This window comes from Leopardus geoffroyi, chromosome B2 (assembly GCF_018350155.1).
Source record: "Leopardus geoffroyi isolate Oge1 chromosome B2, O.geoffroyi_Oge1_pat1.0, whole genome shotgun sequence".
Lineage (NCBI taxonomy): Eukaryota > Metazoa > Chordata > Mammalia > Carnivora > Felidae > Leopardus > Leopardus geoffroyi.
Window position 1 is genome coordinate 5,055,058 of NC_059332.1, and position 19,078 is coordinate 5,074,135.

At 43.5% G+C, this 19,078-nt stretch overlaps 1 long non-coding RNA gene across 1 annotated transcript in view; it reads left to right on the top strand.

Annotated features, from left to right (window-relative positions):
• The first annotated feature begins 6 nt into the window (after positions 1-6).
• The window catches only part of LOC123607938, a 47,719-nt gene continuing 28,647 nt past the window's right edge, over positions 7-19,078 (top strand). The window contains exons 1-2 of the long non-coding RNA XR_006716993.1: positions 7-232; positions 832-1,069. This is a non-coding gene — a long non-coding RNA (uncharacterized LOC123607938). The remainder of the gene's footprint in view (positions 233-831; positions 1,070-19,078) is intronic.

Consider the following 19,078-nt stretch of genomic DNA (forward strand, 5'->3'; position numbering starts at 1 on the left):
GCCTCCCGCCTCCTCCCGGGCGGCCCCACCCCTTCCCGCGCCTGCGCGGTGGGAGTAGCGCGGAGTCGGGTGGGGACGCTCGGAGGTCTTTGCTCCCGCGAGGCCGCTGCCTTCCGACCTCCGCTCGGAAGGCCCTTGGGCGTGGAATGCGGTCTTCTTTGTGCCCTGTGCGCGGCAGGAAGAAGCTCTCCCCGGTAGACGGAAAACACCGGGAGAACAAGCTCTCCTATAGGTAGTGCACGACTCACCTGTCGGCACAGCCCTGGTTCCTGCACTCCTAATGGTGTGGAGGGCTCCCGTGTTGTGGTGCGGTGGGGGCCGCGGACCTGCAGCCCCTCACCCTCCCGGGGTCGGTCCAGGCGGGGGAACACGTCACTGCAGTTTTAAGGGGCAGGGACACCTTAGCAACACCTCTAGCTTTGTTTTCTCATTACTCTGCAAAACTCTCAGCCTGCTTGTGGACACATTTGGGTTCGCCAAGTTCTGTCTTTTGTTTACGTCTACGGTACTACGAGTCTGTTTTCCCATTTAATTTTCCAGGGGATTAGCATTCTCAGGGAATATCACCAGCCACGCACAGCGCCGCCTTCGGGAAGCGCTTTCTCACCTGCGTGCCCACGTGCCCCCCTGCCTATCTCACCAATGTCTTTTTGACCGAGCTCACAAGGTACAAAGCAGTCATGTGGTCCTGGCTTTGTTGGTTAGAAATAAGGCTGAATTCATAAAGGAAACAGTCCATTGATTGGAAAACAGACTGGGTTTCCAAGGTGAGAATTCTGATGACCAGTACCAAGTACAAGCATGGTATCATTTTTTTGTTTATTTATGTAGAGAGAAAGAGAATCCCAACCAGGCTTCCAGAGCCTGATGCAGGACTCGAACCCACAAACCATGAAACTATGACCTGAGTTGAAATCAAGAGGCAGATAGATGCTCAACCGACCGAGCCACCCAGGCGACCCAGCATGGCATCATTTGACTGAAACACCAGCCAGTCAAAATAGTAGTTCTGGCTACCAGTTTCTTGACTCAGCCACTGAAAAGGGATCACTGGAAAGACCCAAAATGGGTAAGTATATATTCAAAAGTATATAAAAAGTAATGTTCAGGTAGCCTGTATTTCGTAGGGTGTAAAGCAAAGCCCGTGCTGTTCCTTAACAGACTTACAAAGCTGGAAAAGAAATCTCTTCCACGTGAAAATGGTAAGCAAACCAGAGAGGCAGAATCTAGAGGTCACCAAAGTTAAAAACCTAGGGAGCAGTAAGAGAATTGGTGATTTTCCAATAGTATCATGAAGCTCACTTCCCCAAATGTAATCTGTAGTTGCTAATAGTATTGTTTAGTTTTGAAATGGTGTAGGGAGACTTTTACTGTATACGTTCAGTATTGCTTTTTTTTTTAATTCAACATACCAAAGGAGATGATGCCTATTTTAGAAAAAATCGTGAAGTTCCCAGAATCTGAAGCAACCATTTTACCAGCTTAGATTAGATCCTTTCTGCTTTGCCTGCCAAATGAAAACTAGTTAATGTGACTAACTCACATCTGTACCTGTGCTATCCAGTTGGGTGGCCACTAGTCATACACTTGAAATTTATCTAGTCTTCATCGAAATTTTATCATGTAAAATATATGCTGGATGTCAAAGATTTAGTACTAAAGAATGTAAGCCATTTCCATATTTTTTTGTATTGATTACCTGTGGAAATGATACTTTGGACATATTACGGTAAATGCATATATTGTTAAAATTCATTTCACTGGTTTCTTTTTTACTTTTTAAATTTTAAAAAATGTTTCTTATTGAGAGAGAAAGAGAAAAAAAAGAGCATGCCCATCTGCAGAGGAGGGGTGAGGGTGAGGTGGGATCAGAGGATCCAGAGCGGGCTCTGCGCTGACAGCAGAGCCCAGTGTGGGGCTCGAACTCATGAACCGCGAGATCATGACCTGAGCCAAAGTCGGACACTGAATCGACTGAGCCTCCTGGCACCCCCCTTTTTCACTTACTAGAATATGGCTACCTGAAAACAATGTAATTACGGATGTGGCTCACGTTATATTTCAGTGAGATGCGGCCGCTCTAAAATAACATATACCATCCCGCTGAATCCTCTTAGTAGCCCTGTCACATAGATGCTTTCCACTCCCTTCTTCACAAGACGGAGAGGCTAAGTTACATGCCAACCTCTCAGACCTGTAGGCAGTGACAGACTGAGACTTCAGACCTTCTGACTGAAAGTCCACATGTACAAAGAAAGGTTCTGAAAATACTCCTCTCTCCAGAGACAGAAGATCCTCCAGCCCCTAAGCTACTGAGAATGTCTGCAAAATGTATGCTTTCGTACTGTTTCTGAGGACGCACTCAGAGAAAACGAATTTGTAGAGATCTAGAAAAAAGTTACAAGTGGTTGCCGTTTAATCAGAATTTTTCTATAGGGATCCAAATATACTGTAGTTTTATCTGCAGTAAGGAAACCTTGGGTATTGATAGGATTAATTTTATGCAGTAATAATGGCTCCTGTAAAATCCTTCAGTTTATTGCAGTGTTACATTATACAACTTTAAACAAAATCATGGATATTTTTCTGTGATCTTTCTCTTAGCCACTTCTAGCTAAGCACAAACTCCATTGCTGTGCATTATAGAGCTGTTTGTTTGTATCTTGCCCAAGAACATTTATAATCAGATTGTGAAAAGAGAAGAAAGAAAGAAACACAGTAATGTACTGTAATAGAAAAACAAAACCAAGTCATTTAACATAGAATAATGACAGATTAAAATGCTAATGAAAATCAAGAGGACCAACTAAGATGGCATGTACCTTTTTACAATTTATCATTTATTAAGGCTAAGCTAAATTCCCAAGTTGTTTTTTTTAACGTTTACTTTTGTTTTGAGAGGGACAGAGATAGCACAAGTGGTGGAGGGGCAGAGAGAAAGAGGAGAGACACAGCATCCCAAGCAGGCTCCATGCTGCCAGCCCAGAACCTGTAGAGCCCGCAGAGCCTGATGCCGGGCTGGAACTCATGACAAGTGAGATCACAACTCTAGCGGAAACCAAGAGTCACATGCTTTACCCACTAAGCCACCCGGGCACCCAAGGTTTTTAGCCAGAGTTCAGACATTGTCTACCATATGATAATTTTTATTTTTCTGAAAACTGCCCTGGGGTAACAAATAGCAATTCATTGCATTCTCTTCAAAAAGCGCTGAATCATATTCAAATAGTAGTTGAATTTACATTTTAGGTTACCTGAGACATGCACAAAGGTGAAAAACAAAGTAGGAAAAAAGTCCAGATTCAAACAGTGTATCAGAATTAGGGGTTTTATTATTTTTTATTTTTCTAAATAGGCTCTACGCCCAGTGTGGGGCTTGAATTCCTGACCTTGAGATCAAGAATAGTACGTTCTACCAACTGAGCCAGCCATGCGCCCTGGGGTTTTTATTTTTAAGGTAACATTTTAATAATCGATGATATGAGACATATACTAATGTTAAAGATGATACATCAGCTTTAAGGTAAAAGGCAGTAAACAGGCGGTTAGAAGGTACCAAGTAAATGAAAAATAAAACACATAGTGAATACAATCCATAAACCTTGTAGTTAAGCCATTATGTGTAATTTTTTGTTTTCATTGTATTTGTATTTTATTTATTTTTAATTTTTTATTTATTTTTCTTAAAGTGTATTTTGTAAAGTTCATTTTATTTCAGTAATTGCTGCACTCAGTGCGAGGCTTAAACACAGACCCTGAGATCAAGGGTTGAATCTGTTCCTAATGAGCCAGCCAGGCACCCCAGTGTATTTGTATTTTAAAGAAATGTTTACAATTTTTTTTTTTAATGTTTATTTATTTGAGAGAGACAGACAGAGTGTGAGCAGGGGAGGGGCAGAGAGAGAGGGAGACACAGAATCCAAAGTAGGCTCCAGGCTCCGAGCTGTCAGCACAGAGCCTGACGTGCGTCTTGAACCCACAGACCATGAGATCATGACCTGAGCCGAAGTTAGACACCCAACCCACTGAGCCACCCAGGTGCCCCCACCCTCTCATTTTAACTTGATTACCTCTGTAAAGACCCTGTCTTCAAATAAGGTCACATTGTGAGGTACAGGGAGTTAGGACTTCAGCCTGTGGATTTGGGGAGGAAGGAAGGGGAGGACACAGTTCAAACCATAACTGAAAGCTTTTCAGCTTTCCCGTTCTGCCCTTCTCAGCCGCTTGCACCTCACCTCAGAGTGGGAGCAGCCGGCATACACTCCCGGGCTGATCAGACAGGTACCTAAGCCATCCTGCCATTTGTGTGACCTTTCCTTCTTATGGTCATTTCATTTCAACTTTTTTGTATTAAGAGCAGAGATAGGCAGTTCCTGCATTTTAAAAGGGCCCTCGTGTGACTCTTGATCTCAGGATCCTGAGTTTGAGCCCCATGTTGGGAATAGAATTACTTAAAAAAAAAATAAAAAAAGTTTAAAAGGGCACTCACGGAGAAAAACCTTTTTTTTTCCTACTTTCTTTTTTTCTTTTTTAACTTGTTTTATTTTTAATTTTTTTTAATTTACATCCAAATTTGTTAGTTTATAGTGCAACAATGATTTCAAGAGTAGATTCCTTAGTGCCCCTTCCCCATTTAGCCCATCCCCCCTCCCACAACCCCTCTAGTAACCCTCAGTTTATTCTCCATATTTATGAGTCTCTTCTGTTTTGTCCCCCTCCCAGTTTTTATATTATTTTTGTTTCCCTTCCCTTATGTTCATCTGTTTTGTTTCTTAAAGTCCTCATATGAGTGAAGTCATATGATTTTTTGTCTTTCTCTAATTTCACTTAGCATAATACCCTCCAGTTCCATCCACCTAGTTGCAAATGGCAAGATTTCATTCTTTTTGATTGCCGAGTAAGACTCCATTGTATATATACATATATATATATATGTATATATACCACATCTTTATCCATTCATCCATCGATGGACATTTGGGCTCTTTCCATATTTTGGCTATTGTTGCTAGTGCTGCTATAGACATGGGGGTGCATGTGTCCCTTCGAAACAGCACATCTGTATCCCGTGGATAAATGCCTAGTAGTGCAATTGCTGGGTTGTAGAGTAGTTCTGTTTTTAGTTTTTTGAGGAACCTCCATGCTGTTTTCCAGAGTGGCTGCACAAGCTTGCATTCCCAGGAAAAAAACCTTTTCTTTGGAAATCTGTTCATCTTAAAAAAAAGAAAATCTGTTCATCTTGTTCCTAATGAAAATAATACATTTTTAAGTTTATTTTTTAACGATCTCTGTACCCAATGTGGAGCTCAAACTCATGATCCTGAGATCACAAGTCCCATGCCCTTCCAACTGAGCCAGTCAGGGGCCCCAAAAAGAATAATTTTTGAGTGATTTCTGATATATGAAGCCCAGAATTTAAGATTTTGATATTATACATCACCAATCTCAGGAAGTTCTGTCCTCTGTGGTAATATGTTTATGAACACACAACATGTGTTCCAGTAACAAATTCATTAGAAAATTTTTGGTAAATGTAGAAATAATACAGGAGATACAGGATTGTATTCTTGGACATTAGAAAACAGCGGGAGGATCATGAAAGATGAATGAAAATATTAGCATATATAAAAAAAACAATAAAAGTCTTGAGATAGAGGAAAAGTTTAAGACTAGCTGAAAGGGGGGTGCCTGGGTGGCTCAGTTGGTTGAGTGTCTGACTTCTGATTCTGCTCAGGTCATGATCCCAGGATTGTGGGATCACCCCCCGTGTTGGCTCTGTGCTGGGCATGGATCCTGGGTTCTCTTTCTCCCACTCTCTCTCAGCTACATGCGTGTGCTCTCCCCAGCTACACGCATGTGCTCTCTCCTCTCTCTAAAAATTAATTAATTAATTAATTAATTAATTAAAAAATAAAAAAGATTAGCTGAAAGGAAAGTGGTCAGACTTGGGTTCAGGAAAGGGAAGGAGGCCTTCTGCGTACTGGCTTCCTAGTCCAGGAGGAAGCTTGGTCAATTAACCATGTTACATTTTCCGGTCTCAGTAGCTCTTGGGAATAGGTTTCCAGCAGCCAGTAAGAGAACAATTCTAATCCACCTCTTGGGAGAAATTATATCTCTTATTATAAGTTTCAGTTTAGCAGAATATCTCAGGTTATATATCTCATAGAAGTGGTTAGCTTAGGAAAAAGGAGGATGTCCCTGGGATGGGAAGGGAAGAAACCATGGGGACAACTCTGGGGAGACTGTCTCTCCAGGATCCTGCTGTTCATGTGATGCAGCTTCAGTGACCGTCTCTGTGTCCCTGTGAGGGCTCCTTCCGGTATTCACAAATATAACAAGATCACTAAAGATCACCACACTTAAAGGTTGGAGGTGAAATGGCCACAAAAAAGCTTAGAATGGACCTTCTAATTGAGCCAGGGAAATGTTCTTTAGTCACTGAGCACTAAGCCTGTCAGTTACCTCTTGTCTGCGAAGTAGGATGAAAACAGAGATGCTTCTCAGGAAAATGAGACTAGGTGACCAGCACAGAAAGTGAGACAGAGTATTGAGTGATTCCAGAGTATTGGAAAACGCAAGCTCTAAAGAGTAGTTGAGGCCAAGGAGGCTTTTCAAGGGTCAAGAAAATGTTCTTGACTGTGGTGGTGGTTACAAGACTGTATATAATTAACCAAAACTCATAAACTGTACACTTAAAATAGGTGAATTCTGAATATAAATTATATTGCAATAAAGCTAGAAAAAAAAAACTAAGGTAATACAGGCAGGACCCCAGGAAAGACCGCTGGGGTGCTGAGATTACAGATAGAACCCCCTCCTTCCTAGAAGGTTAGAGCCCCTTGTCAGCCACCCTATGTGCTACAGCAAGTGACAAACCAGAGGAAACAGCTTAGCTAAGGAAAACCTCCGGTGGCCCAGAGCCTGAGAAAAGTCAACAAAGATAGCATCAGAGCTCTTGAAGCCAAGGAAAGGCATCCTTAAAGCTATTTTATTTTATTTTATTTTATTTTATTTTATTTTATTTTATTTTCTTATGTTATTTTTAAAGGCATATAATTTTAATCCTATCTTAACATTTGTGTCTATAAAATATTTTATAAAACGTTGTGTCTTCACTTCAGCCCGATGTGGGGCTCAAACTCAAGAACTTCAAGATCATGACCTGAGCTGGAGCCGGATGCTCAACCAACTGAGCTACCCAGGTGCCCCCGAATAACTTGTTTAAAATCAGATTGTGCTTCCAAGTGTCCCTAGAGTGGAGTTTATCACAGTATTTCATACCCAAGAGACCAGGTCCAAATTGCTCAGAGGCTGCCAGGAAGTTAGAGGTCCTTATCCTGGGGCTCCTGGGGGGCTGTCGGTTAAGTGTCCAACTCTTGATCTCAGCTCAGGTCATGGCCTCACAGTTTATGAGTTCTAGCCCTGCACTGATGGTGCGGAGCCTGCTTGGGATTCTGTCTCTCCTTCTGTCTGTTCCTCCCCAGCTTGTGTGTGTGTGTGTGCTCACTCTCTCTCTCCCTCATATAAATAAATAAACTTAAAAAAACTTTTTAAGAACTAAGAAATCTGAACACTGTATATTTTACGACGTTAAGATACTAAGGTATACCTTAATATATATAAGATACACCTAATGTTAAGATATTAGGTATAATAGTATTGTGGTTTTTATCATAATGGTTTTTATTTGTAAATGGTATTTATAGATTAATGGTATGTCTGATATTTGCTTTGACATAATCAATGTAGGAAGGAGAGGTAAAGATATAAATCAGGCTTTTTTTTTTTTTTTTTTTTTTTTTTAACATTTATTTCTGAGAGAGAGAGACAAAGCACGAGCAAGGGAAGGGTGGAGCAAGGGAGACAGAGAATCCGAAGCAGGCTCCAGGCTCTGAGCTTGTTAGCACAGAGCCCAATGTGGAGCTTGAACTCATGAGCTACAAGATCATGACCTGAGCTGAAGTCAGATGCTTAACTGACTGAACCGCCTAGGAGCCCTAGTCCCCTCAGTTTTTATATGTGTTTGAAACTTTATATAATAAATTTTTTAAAAATAGTAACTTAAAAGTGATTAAATGAGGAGTGAGGAGGTGGAAATATTGGAAAATATTTGGCCATAAAAACCTTGGCAACCACGAACTTTTACACCATTTTTTGACAAACCATTCTATGTAGTAAAAGTGTAAGCACAGCTAAGAGATGTGAGCTAGTGAAGTATATTACCAATGGAGGTCCACAATTTATTACTCCAGTGATGTTAAAAATTATAAGTATAATATATATGTTTATATATAGTTAGCTGCCTAGGTACACTCTTGGTGCAGAACCAAAAGACAGAGGATGATATGGATGGTGGCCTGTGGGCTGTATGGGGGCCTTTAGGTATGTTTTGTTTAGCCTACATAGTAGTGGTCTACACATTGTCTTAAAAAACTGAATTTATTGTCAACATCTTAAAAATCAGATGATTTCCATAAGCAGAGACAGAGGACAAATGACAAGCTAAGAGAAAATGTATGCAGTGTATTTCACAGATAAAGGCCCCATTTCCCTATTTTATAAAGAGCTCTAAAAACATTGAAGGGGAAAAAGCCACCAACTCAATGGGAAAATGGGCAAAAGACAGGAACAGAGAGTTCAAGGAAGAAGATATACAAATGGTTCTTATATGTATGAAACAACACTCAACTTCAATTATAATCGGAGATAGGCAAATTAGAGCACTGAGAAACTATTCTTACCTTGCAGATTAGCAAATATCCGAAAGCTTGACAAGTGTACTTCTGGTAAGCAGAATTATAAAACACTCCCCCCACTAATATCTGATCTCTGGAGTTATTCCCTGGAATAAGTTATAGAAAATGAAAAAAAGGCAGTTGGATTTTATGAATGTAATTAAGGTCCCAGTGAGTTGGTTTTAAATTAATCAAAAGGGATATTATCCTGGTGGCCCTGGCTTACCAGTAGGGTGCCCTTCAACAGAGGACTTAGACCTTCCTGACAGCAGAGACCTTCTCCTCCTGGCCTTGAAGAAGTGAGCCACCATGAGTTTTACAGCCCCAGAGAAGTGAATTCTGCCAACAACCTGAATGGGCTCATAGTAAGAGTCTTCCCCAGTGGAGCCTCCAGATGAGAGCACAGCCTGACCAACACCTCATTTACAGCCTTGTAAACAGACCCTGGGCACAGGGCCCAGCTAGCAGACTGCTGACACACAGAAACTATGAGACGATGAATGTGTTTGATCTTAAGCTATTACGAGCATGATGACACAATACTAATAGAACATTCTAGGTGAGACTGGAAGAAGCAAGCTCTCTCATACATGGCTAATGCGAGTGCAGAAGGTCAAAGCCCCGTGGAAATTGGCTCTACGTGCCGGTGCATTTCTACAGTGTCTGTATGCATGCTGACTTTGGACCTAGTAATTCTACTTTTGGGGATTTACTCTGAAGGTATGCCACTATAAATTTAAATTTTTTTTTTTTTTTCCAACGTTTATTTATTTTTGGGACACAGACAGAGCATGAACGGGGGAGGGGCAGAGAGAGAGGGAGACACAGAATCGGAAACAGGCTCCAGGCTCTGAGCCATCAGCCCAGAGCCCGACGCGGGGCTCGAACTCACGGACTGCGAGATCGTGACCTGGCTGAAGTCGGACGCTTAACCGACTGCGCCACCCAGGCGCCCCGCCACTATAAATTTAAAATAGCTTGTGTTTAGCCCTTTTTTACTACATCATTATTTATAATGCCAAGGTGTCAGAAACAAGCTAAATTGCATATCCATAGGAGGTGGGTAGAATAAATTATGGTTTATCTATATACAGTGTAGTACTATGAAGCCCAGAAAGAATTAGGGAGGTCTCTGAAATGGAGAATTCCAGGGTGCCTGGGTGCCTGGATGGCTCAGTCAGTTAAGCATCCAACTCTTGGTTTCGGCTCAGGTCATGATGTCACAGTTAATGAGTTCTAGCCCCATATCAGGCTCTGTGCTGACAGTGTAGAGCCTACTTGGGATTCTTGTCTCTCCCGTCCCTCTCACTGCCCTCCCCTGCTTGTGTTCTCTCTTTCTCTCTCTCTCTCTCTCTCTCTCAAAACAAATTTAAAAACTTAAAAAAAAAAGATTTGAAATAGAGAATTCCCAGGATATATCATTAAATTCAAAGAGTAGAATGAGAGAGTATATATAGCATTCTGCCTTTAGTGAAGAAAGCAATGAGAATCTATGTCTGTACCTATATTTTCATAAAAAAGAAACAGGCTGAAACAGAAAGTACTGAAAATGGAAAATGGTTACTTAATGGGAGTGGGGAATGGGATAGGAGTGAGGCTTTTGAGTGAATACTTTTTTACTTTTGAACTATGTGAATGTTTCACAAACGCAGTAAAGAAAAACTATATTAATGATACAGATTTTGAAGTATTTAGAGTTTATTCTGAAATGCTTCAAAAACAAAATACATGCATGGATATGGGGATATTTAGATGGATGTGGTAAAGCAAATATAGTAAAAGGCTAATGGTAGAATCCAGGTAGTGGGTGCATAGATGTTCACTGTAAAACTTTTTCAGCCTTAACTGTTTGAAAATTTTATAATAACATTGGAAAAAATTTAATGAAAATACATGAACAAAAGCAAACCCTAAAGCAATCCTGTGTATTAAGTTGGTAATGTAACCACACAGAGAAAAGAACTAAGTCAAATGCATTTTGAACAGAGTATCTTGTACACTCTTAGTGGAAGGTATTTTAAGGACAAAAAGCTTCAAAGAAATCTTGAAAACCTTTCCTGATTAGAAATTTCCACTAACTTCATGATAAGCAGTCAGTCAAATCCCCTAGGTTACAATAAATACCAGGCCAACGGAATTCTTCCTGAAATAGCCTGTTTAGATTCAGTTTCAGAATGTTAATAACGTTATTCACAATAATTTACCAAGTATTCATGGCATACAGTTCCAGGAAGAATGTTTTATTATCCACTAGGTGGCAATACTATTCTAACTAAAAGCAGAACTTGAATTTGAAAGACTCCTGCATCTGACAAGCTGTATACTATATTGGTTTTCTCACCTTTTGAGCAAACTGTACTTTCAGTAATATCTCTGCGAAGTAGTGCTCTTCAGAATTTTAGTGACAGAAAAACAGATCCTATTTCCAAATTCAGAATCACTGGATTGGTAGGGACCTCCAGAATAGCCCTCCTACTCTATCATCTTTCCTCTGCCCAAGAAATAGGACATTTCTCAAAGTTCTGTTCCAACGATTAGCATGAAGTCAAGTGGTTCATTCATTCATTTTTCCATTCATTCTTCGAAGAGCAAACAGTTTCTGGGCAATTACCATCCACCAGGCATTGCACTGGTGTTGTGGATGTGACAGTGCATGCAGGCACAGCCCCGCTGCTCTCGATGAGCTTAGTGTCTATTTCCCTGGCAAGATGGGAGAGTTGGCAGGCTCCTGGTTCTGCTCTTCGCGGCTCAAGCAGAGGAAAGATCTTACAACCGAAAGAAAGGGAGGCACCAGTGACGAAGAATAGACAAGTAATCGTTAGGAGTAGGTGGAGGGTGCTGTGAGGCACACAGGACAGCACGAGCCCAGCCAGTCTTAAGAGTAGTCAGGGAATGGGGCGCCTGGGTGGCTCAGTCGGTTGAGCGTCTGACTTCAGCTCAGGTCACGATCTCGCGGTCCGTGAGTTCGAGGCCCGCTTCGGGCTCTGGGCTGATGGCTCGGAGCCTGGAGCCTGCTTCCGATTCTGTGTCTCCCTCTCTCTCTGCCCCTCCCCCGTTCATGCTCTGTCTCTCTCTGTCTCAAAAATAAATAAACGTAAAAAAAAAAAAATTAAAAAAAAAAAGAGTAGTCAGGGAAGACGTCCCAGGTGAAGTGGCATTTTAAACTAAGACCTAAAGATGAGTTGAAGCTAGACAGGCAGAGCAGGGAGAAGGGAAGGACTATGTAGGTTCAAAAGTTGGAGGGGGAGAAATAGCATCTTATTCTCACCTGTATCCCCAACACAGTGTCTAGCTCATAGTCGACTTAGATTAAACACCACCCTCACTCTAAATGCTGTCACACAGTGTGACCTTAGACTTCTCCACTTCTTTGATCTAGGTGTCCTCACTCTGACGGTGAGTGAGATCACTCGGGGACACTGTGGAGCTGGAGATAAGAGGGCTCAGGATCTAAGGCTGAGGACCTCTGATAGGAAAGAGACAGACAGAGAAAAGAGAGTTAGCAAGGAAGGCTGGGAAGCAGCAGCCCAAGCGGCAGAAGGGACCAGGCGAGCGTGGCATCTTGGAGGCGAGCAGTTTAAGAGCTAAGCATTGATTAATTGTCAAAAGTCAAGTGATTTAAGAAATAGCTGGGGCACCTGGCTGGCTCAGTCTGTGGAGTGTGCAACTCTTGATCTCAGGGTTGTGGGTTCGAGGCCCACTTTGGGTGTAGATACTACTTAAAAAAAATAAATGAAATAAAATATTTAAAAAATAATAAGAGGGGCGCCTGGTGGCTCAGTCGGATAAGTGTCCGACTTCGGCTCAGGTCATGATCTCACGGTTCATGAGTTCGAGCCCCACGTCGGGCTCTGTGCTGACAGCTCAGGGCCTGGAGTCTGCTTCAGATTCTCTGTCTCCCTCTGTCTGCCCCTCCCCCACTCATGCTCTGTCTGTCTCTCAAAAATAATTCAAACAAATTTTTTTTTTAAATAATAAATACTCAAAAATGAGCATTAATTGATTGATAAGTTGCTTTTAGACTGGGTAAGAGAAGGTTCTGTGACCAGGTGGGTGCAGTGGTCACACCGCTGTGGGTTGATGATAGAGTCTAGCAGGTGAACCCGTCAAACCAGCAAGTACAGGAAACTAAAGGGTCTGGCAGGGGATGGAAGACAAGGTGGGAAAGTGCTTGAGCACATTCAAATGCTGCTAGAAGGAGCCAGGAGGGGGCTCGGGAAAAACAGCCTTCGAAGCCAGTGTGGCTGCTGGGAAGGCTGGAGAGCCTGGGGACTAATGCAGTGATCTGGAGGAGGGGTGCCCAGGGGTGTTCTGAGCTCATTAAACACCCGGAGGGGATTTCTAAAAGACCTTTTTTGGAGGAATTTTGAGTTAGCAGCAGAAAGAGTGGTGCATTTGTTGCCATTCCTGAGTATACTTTGACACATCTTTATCATCCAAAGTCCGAAGTTTGTTTACCTTACAGTTTACTCCTGGTTACAGGTTTGCACCAATGTGTTTGCACAAACGTGTCCTGACGTGTCTACATCACGTGATATTCTCGCTGCCCTGAAAACCTCTGTGCTGCACCTGCTCATCCTGCCCTTGCCCCAGACCCTGGCAACCACTGATCCTTTTTTTTGTTTAACTTGTTTATTTATTTTGAGAGAGAGAGAGAGAGAGAGCAAACGCATGATTGGGGGAGGGGCAGAGTGAGGGAGAGAGAATCCCAAGCAGGCTCTGCACTGTCAGCACAGAGCCTGACGCGGGGCTCAATCTTACGAACCGTGAGATCATGACCTGAGCCGAAGTCAAGAGTTGATGCTTAACTGACTGAGGTGCCCCAGCAACCCCTGTCTCCACAGTTTTCCCTTTTCCAGTTTTGCCATGACGTATAGTTGGATTTGAACAGTATGTAACCGGGGCGCCTGGATGGCTCCGTCGGTTAAGCATCCGACTTCAGCTCAGGTCACGATCTCACAGTCTGTGAGCCCCGCATCGGGCTCTGCGCTGACAGCTCAGAGCCTGCAGCCTGCTTCGGATTCTGTGTCTCGCTCTCTCTCTGACCCTCCCCCATTCATGCTCTGTCTCAAAAATAAATAAACGTTAAAAATAAATACATACATAAATAAATAAACAAACAAGCAAACAAACAGTATGTAACCTTTTCAGACTGGCTTCTTTCACTAACATGCTTTTAAGGTTCACTGCATGTCTCTTTATGACTCTTCTCAGTCCTGAATAATATTCCATTGTCTGGATGTACCAGGTCGTTTAGAGTGGATCATTTTTGGCAAACATTATTTTCAGGAATCATGAAATGAAACAAGTAGTAAAATGACCACAAAGTAAATGCAGAGAGTGAAAATTTTTTGTTTTGAAATTTGGACATATGTGAGTAAAAAAAAAAAAAACTTTTTCTGATTAAAAAAAAATTAAAGTGCACAAAAAGGGGGCAAACAGGGGCGCCTGGGTGGCGCAGTCGGTTAAGCGTCCGACTTCAGCCAGGTCACGATCTCACGGTCCGTGAGTTCGAGCCCCGCGTCGGGCTCTGGGCTGATGGCTCAGAGCCTGGAGCCTGTTTCCGATTCTGTGTCTCCCTCTCTCTCTGCCCCTCCCCCATTCATGCTCTGTCTCTCTCTGTCCCCAAAATAAATAAACGTTGAAAAAAAAAAATTAAAAAAAAAAAAAAGGGAGCAAACAATGCATTAATACTTTTGTATTAGATGTAAGATACAATTTAGGGAAAATTGCTAAATCTACCACTGATTGGATATAATCTTGAGTCACTCTCCATTTTTAAACAATTAAAAAAAAGGAAATGTCAACTTTTAAAGATTTTACTCAAATTCAGTAAAATGTTTCAAGTATGAACTAGAATTTGTCCTTACCACACAAACATAGCCTACTTCTCCATTTGCTGTGTTTGACAGTTTGAACTTTAAACACATAAACATTCCGGGGATGAGGGGTGGGCCACAAAATATAATGACAGAATGGAAGTAACTCGAGTTCTATTTCTCCATCTATAATCACTGTGCTGTCATTTTTTTTTCAATCTAGTTTTTTTTCTTTTTTTTCCAACGTTTATTTATTTTTGGAACAGAGAGAGACAGAGCATGAACGGGGGAGGGGCAGAGAGAGAGGGAGACACAGAATCCGAAACAGGCTCCAGGCTCTGAGCCATCAGCCCAGAGCCTGACGCGGGGCTCGAACTCAGGGACCGCGAGATCATGACCTGGCTGAAGTCGGACGCTTAACCGACTGCGCCACCCAGGCGCCCCTTCAATCTAGTTTTAATGTTTGTTTATTTTGAGAGAGAGAGAGAGAACGAGCAGGGGAGGGGCAGAGAGAGAGACACAAACACACAGGATCTGAAGCAGGCTCCAGGCTCTGAGTTGTCAGCACAGAGCCGAACGCGGGAGTTCTGTAACTCAAGAAGCGGGAGATCGTGACCTGAGCTGAAGTCGGATGTTCAACCAACCAACTAAGCCACGCAGGCACCCCTCAATCTAGTGTTTAAAAGCAAAGATATAGTCCCCCAGGAACTGGAGACAGGAGTTGTATACAAAATGAACTATAGTGATTCCATGGGATCCGTACTCTCCAAGCCACTGTGCGTGGCTGAGGCTGTGTTTGCTGGACGCCAGCCCTCCACCTGGGAGGTCTCTGAACCACCTGCATGTACAGCACAATGTTTATTAAAGGAACAATACAAAGTGCGCATTTCAAGTTTACACGTATGTTAAGAGAGCACAACGATAACTGCTAAGTTGTTTAGAACTGGCCAGCAAAAGATTGTTTTCAGGAAGGAGTATTTTATCTGACATTGTTTGGAATTTTCAGCCCATGGTGATGGTTAGAAGACCAGCAATGCAGTTTGTTTTCATTTATTTTTTGTTTGTTATTACTGTTTTTTATTTTAGAGAGAGAGAGCAGGGAAGAGTGGTGAGAGAGAGAGAGAGAGAGAGAGAGAGAAAGCATCCCGAGTAGTCTCCACACCCAGCACAGAGCCGGACAAAGGGCTCAATGTCACCACCCTGCGATCACGACCTGAGTTGAAATCTAGAGTCAGATGCTCACCCTCCTGATCCACCCAGGTGCGCCTACACAGTTTGTTTTTAAATCACTACGCACACAGCCCTGGTGCCTGTGCCTGGGTTGACTGCCCCACCGTGTCCCCCTAGGTCAGCCGCAAAGATGTGCTTCCCGGTGGCAGAAGGAAAGGCCAAAATGAAGCTTAGCAAGGGCAGGTTTGCTGCTGAGGCAGTGGTGGTAGGGACATGACCCCCTTAGAGATAGGCAAACCGAGGCAGGGCCGCAGCTATGGTGGGCGGTGCATTTATTAAGGCTCCCATATGTTGCAAGAAAGACACACATGGAATTACATTGCAGGGAGGTGCGGGGCCCAGGAATGGTGTAGGAGCCCCCCCCCGCCTTGCGGCTGACCAGTCACTCTGGTACAAAAAAGGAGGCAAGTAATGCATTAATAGGCAACAGGCCTCTGAGAACTGAATGGAGAACGTGAGTTTTTATTTTAAGTTCTCTCTACCCGCCAACGTGGGGCTCGAACTCACAACCCTGAGATCAAGAGTCACATGTCCCACTGACTGAAACAGCCAGGCGTCCCCAACAACCTGAGTTTTTGAGGTTCTTCTGAGCACGCCCAAGCATTTGCAGGCACTGGAAGACAGTGCCTGATGGGTGGGTCTGCCTGTCTTCCCCAGAACAGGCATCCCCACTGGGAAGAGAGCCACCGTACCCTCCTCTTTGAGGGGAGGGTCTCCCCTGCCCTGGCCACCTTGCAGCCATTCCCCAGGTAGCAGGGTTGGTGTCTGGCAGATAGCACAAACCCCAAATGTTTTACATAGAAAACTTCTATTGGGGATTACTCTCCTCAGAAGGGCCTGTGGGCCAAGATCTAATCGCCCAGTGGAATGCTCTTAGGCTCAGTAGAAACAGAAGAAACAGCTGCTGTGTGGAAAGAACAGAAAGGAAACAGAGGACTCAGGACCCACTGGTGGCTGGAGACCACTTTGGCCGAAGCTTTGAGTAACTTCTGTTGACTTCAGTGGGGGCAGGAAGGCAGATTGTTAACTGTTGTCTATATCCAGGGCTGGGAAACTTTCTTCTGGAAGGGGCCAGGTAATAAGTATTTTAGTCTTTCTTTACTGCATACTGTTTTTACCCCTCTCTTAAAACAATGCAAACCATGGGGCGCCTGAGTGGCTCAGCTGGTTAAGCATCCAACTTTGGCTCAGGTCATGATCTCACGGTTTGTGAGTTCAAGCCCCACGTCAGGCTCTGGGCTGACAGCTCAGAGCCTGGAACCCGCTTCAGACTCTGTTTCTCCCTCTGTCTGCCCCTCCGCTGCTTGCACTCTGTCTCTCACATGGTCTCAAAAATAAAAACATTAAATAAACAAACAAACAAACAATACAAACCATTCTCAGTTCTCAAGCAGAAGAAAAACTGGCCATGGGCTGGATTTGGCCTGAAGACCATGTTTTGCTGACTTTACTCTAGATAGTTGACCCATTCTTTTTTTTTTTTTTTTAATTTTTTTTTCAACGTTTATTTTTTTTTTTAATTTTTTTTTCAACGTTTATTATTTTTTTTTTAATTTTTTTTTCCACGTTTATTCATTTTTGGGACAGAGAGAGACAGAGCATGAACGGGGGAGGGGCAGAGAGAGAGGGAGACACAGAATCGGAAACAGGCTCCAGGCTCTGAGCCATCAGCCCAGAGCCCGACGCGGGGCTCGAACTCACGGACCGCGAGATCGTGACCTGGCTGAAGTCGGACGCTTAACCGACTGCGCCACCCAGGCGCCCCGACCCATTCTTAAACTGAAGAGAAATCACAGGGAGCCAGTCTATCAGAGATAGAGCGAAGTGACTCTACCATCCCAAGAAAGGAGACTTTCTTGCAAAAGACTTGATAAATAATTTGGAACTGGGTGCATATAAGAGTCACTTTGTTCCTACTGGAGTGAAAAGAGAAGAGTGTTGTGGTGAGAGAGCTAGGGTACGACTGATGGGCGGCCACTGCCCTCAGCGGAAAGCAGAAGTAGGGGAAGTTACAGGTTTGCTAATGCAACTTTTTTCTGTGTGGGGGATTTATGGGGTAGATATGAAATGGATTTGTGGGAAATGGACTGAAAAAGGACTTCAAAGAAAAGAAGCACAGTCTATCCCCAGCTATGTTTATTTTGGATGTAAGTCTCCAAAGTGTGTAAGAAAATGGGAAAACCCAGCTCCAGACAAAACTGTCCATATCTGTGATAGTGGGAAAGGGAAGGGGACATTCTCAGGAGCTCAGGACTTTAAAAGGTATATACAAAAGATAAAAGGGGGAGTACCTCCCTCGGAACGAACGCAATATCAGCCAAGACCGACACACGGTGTTCGGAAACCTAGAACAAGCGGAGTTACATCCTCCCCCTTCGAAGCCGAAGGCTTGGTGAGAAGAGGCACTGGGATTGGGTGCACTCAACTATCAGGGCTGGGTCAGCACTGGCTGCGTAACTTGGGGGCTCCAGTGCAGGATGAAATGTGAGAGTCTCAGTGCTAAAAACAACAATAACGACAAAAGTTGCTAATAATTTCAAGATGCTAATAGCAGGGTAAAAACCAAGCTCAGCGCTGCTCTGAGCAAACCATTCAGGTAGGCGCACACTCATGAGACAGTTCTTGCCGGAGGACGCAGGACTGTCGAACCCTCCCTGTCTAACCCGCCCTGCTTCCGTCAAGGTTCTCAAAGGGAGACGTCAAATACAGTGTATGGGACCCGCTAGCAGGTTCCCCTTCGCTTTGCGGTGGGTTCCTGTAGCCGCCTTTGTGGCTCTCTGGTGCACTGGGCTGCAGGACACAACTGAGGCCCAGCACCCAGATCTTTCTGCCAAGCAGGAACTGAGAATGCCTGAGGGTTTAAAGTGTGAATGGAGAAGAGAAAAACAGCAAATGTCTGGCCTGCCTAGAGGGCAGCAGATAAGCCAGGAGAAGTAGAAGAGTGCCCTGTGGTGACCTCTCCCACAAGCAGACACCCCAGTCCCTGTCCCAGATGTTCTTCTAGGAAGGCAACTGGATGGAGGGGACTAAAGGCAGACTTTCTCCAGCTCCCCCGGCGCCCCTAACCGATGAGAGGAAAGGGGCTTTTAAAAGTATATTTGGATTTAAAAGGAAACAGGAGAGCAGTATTCTCCGCTGCTTTGATGGAATTTGATGGCATAAATGCCAAGAGATCCCAATAAGCAAGGAAAACAGCCGATTATTTTTCTTCACCTCCTTCGTAAAGCGATGGTTATGGTCATCCGAGAAGTTTTAACAAAGGGAAGAAGAGTGTCTAAGACAGTCAGGTAATAA